Source organism: Stereum hirsutum (assembly GCF_000264905.1).
Source record: "Stereum hirsutum FP-91666 SS1 unplaced genomic scaffold STEHIscaffold_9, whole genome shotgun sequence".
Taxonomy (NCBI): domain Eukaryota; kingdom Fungi; phylum Basidiomycota; class Agaricomycetes; order Russulales; family Stereaceae; genus Stereum; species Stereum hirsutum.
In genome coordinates, this window is record NW_006763139.1 from 4,426 (window position 1) to 7,617 (window position 3,192).

Genomic DNA, 3,192 nt, shown 5'->3' on the forward strand with positions numbered 1-3,192 from the left:
GCGCGGCAATTGATTCCATTTATTCTATGCGCCAGGATGGTTCAGCGTAAGTGAGGGTACTTTCCACATATCAAGACGCATGGTGCTGATAATATTACCGAACAAGTCTAAGACGTGGTCTTACATTGCCGAAAGGTGCGCTCGGCGCTCTGAAGAGACGGATACGCAAGTGATGACTCGGGAGAGAGTGCAGTAGCAAATCAGCCAGGGCATAGGACTAGACTTAGTATGTTGTACGATACCTATGGGGGAGATATGGGTCATATTGTATGGTAGTCTTGAGAGCCGTTATCAACGAAAGAAATTACGTAGACTCGGTAGAGTGTGGTATGGCCGAGAGAAGTTATATCTCTGCATATATCATCGGAGATGGCATCCTGCGGTAACGTGAATCAGGACAGGCCGGCGTTGTACATCAGAGGAAGCGGTTCAGTTTATAATGAAGCTAGCATCTAAGAATTTGGTATTAGGAGTATGTAGAGGACGAGGACGAGCGGAAAGACGGGAACCGTAGCATGAGGGAGAGGGAAAAGAGGCGTGCTAATGAAATCTTATCTTATCATCCCGGGATCACTCGCGTGGCTCAGCTCCGTGGACCTCAGCGCTCGCGCCCACCACATCCGTCTTGCTCGACTTTTGCTCCTTGCCTGAATGCCATCCACTTGTTCAAAACCTCTCTGAAAAGGGTTGGATACCTACCCAAGTGCCACACCACTGGGTCCGCGGCTGTTCTACAGCATAAACTCCACATTTCGAACAGCAACTCCTCCGACTACCGCGAAGATGCCTCCTCCAAACGCTTCATCTATGTAGCTCAGTGTTCTCCTGATAGGTTGAATTGGTCATGTTATATCTCTCTTTCTTGGCGAAGGTCATTTGCAAGAGTTTTGTATGCCGTTGGAGACTATTGTGACGGATATATGATGGGCGGGATGGATTGGACAGTGGACGAAATCCTCCAGTGCGCCCAGCTCCCCCGTTCTTTATCTCTGTCTTACTGACATTAGGCTCTTCGCCCTCAGTTTCTTTCCCTCAGGATATGTCCCCATACTCTCCCTAAACTGACGCTCTGGAACGTGAAACTGTACACACCTTCCTCTCCCACACCCTCCACTTAAGTACACCACTCGGGACGATGAATCGTCGACGTATATATGCCTACCACGGCTCCAATCTGACATGTTGCGGTCTTGGGACCTCCCCGATCATTTGGAAGAATATCAGGTCGTTGTCCTCTCAAAACAGGCCTTACTACTCTGCGTGAGCTGTCTTGTTTTTCAGACAGATCTATAGATTTTAACTGTTAAACATGTATAGCCTAGCCAATCTAGTCACGAACCAGTTGGTACTTAATCTTCGCAATTTCTACCGCGCTCATGGTTTGGCGACCAAGACCGTCCCGATCTCGGGTCCATCATTCGGTAGACCTCGCGTTCGACGAAGAGGAGAAGATATTCTAAGTCAAAATACTCCAGAATATCGTACAGAGGATGAGCTACACTGGTACGAACGCACCCACCCGGCAGCAAGTATGAGCCACAGAACACAGGGAGTAACGACACTGGCCGCAGTCGTACGTCGACCTCTACATCGGTAGATCATGATGGGTGGTTGCTCATGGCATATTTATTCCAGATATACGATGGTGGGGACTCTGGAGACATCCAATTGGTCCCAATTCGGCGATGAGAGTTGTCACGGTTATGACCAAGAGACACAGGCGAGCGCCTTCCAGGACACTCGTGGAAGAATAATGCTGAAGCGTGTTAAAACGCCTGATTTTTGCGTACTGTACTATCAGTCCAGTTAGGGCTAACACGTCACAACGCCGACCTACGAACCCTCAGACATTTTTCTTCTTTTGTTTCGACTCTACGGATTTTGTGGGCTTCAGGATTTCATGGGTATTAATAGAAATCGTACGGCGGTGTGATGATGGGGTTGAGCGCTAGGCAAGCGAAACACAATCACATAGCTTAGCAAGAATTCAACGAATATAAATGATACGAAGCATTTGGAGCGGATAAAATGACGGCAGATATGTATTTAGATGAAAGGACGCGTTAAGCTGCTCAGTTCCGAGTTTGTGTGATGCCCCACCGCCGAGTTCATCGCGCAGAAAAATATGGGTACGCCAATGTGCCTTGGCCGCACAAAGTCGTAGTCGGTGGGGAACCACGAGAACTGACCAACGTAGACACCACGATGAAAACCGAGTGCAGATACAGGTCAACGCATTCAATCAACGGAGGGAACCAATGAGTGTGGCTCTGGGTGGCCCAATACGTGTCGCTCGAAAAGGACCATAGCCCAAATGAGTCGAACAAACGAATTCCCGATGACAATGAAAAGATCCATCCGAAGCAAGGCTCAAACGTATCCGAAGAGAGCGATTGGACCGTGGCTTCATGTTGAGCCCAGTGCACCCCGAGCGATGTGTACGCATAGAGACTATTAGGAGCCAAAATATGTTGATGATCCCGGGACAAGATGTTCGAAGATACGGCTGGTTCCAACGCATCAGAGGTACAACTCTCCTTCGCATGGTTCTCGATTCAAGGTCCTCGATGACGGATACGAACGTATTTCTCACATGAGTAGCCATTGCGGCTTACGACAGTGTGTAAGTCGTTGCCCCCGCCGTTCTAAATGGATCGACGTAGAGTGCCAACAGAGCCAGACAGGGATGGTTTTCCAGTGAAGATCTGAAGCTTTGAACAAGAGTAATGAGGTCGGTGGCGGTGGCCTATGGTGGTAGATCTGGACGTAGGGGCAGGGACTGGCGACGCGGTGGCAATCTCTGAGCAGGGCTTCCAGCGATTTGCAGAATCGTAGTCGCAGTCGCTTTTTTCTGCGATGGGGCTTGCGGCTTCTTCTGACGCAACCGACTCCCATAACAGGTTGTGAGCGCCACGACCACCGGTACCGTCCTCTGGCGGCGGGCCACCCTCCACTGAAAAGCAATGTTTCGAGATATCTCCATCTCAAAAATTGTACAAGTGATTCTAGTGTGTTGTTGACACACTCACAGTCTTAAAACCCAATATTTAAGTGGCAGCATCGAGGCTGGCTCGAGGACGAGCACTGTGGCCCCGTGTAGAGTGGCCCGTCGGAATGGCCGGAGACAGCTCCGAGTGGAGCACAGGCTTCTCCGCGAGAAATCTGGATGCGACTACGATTCTGCAAACCGCT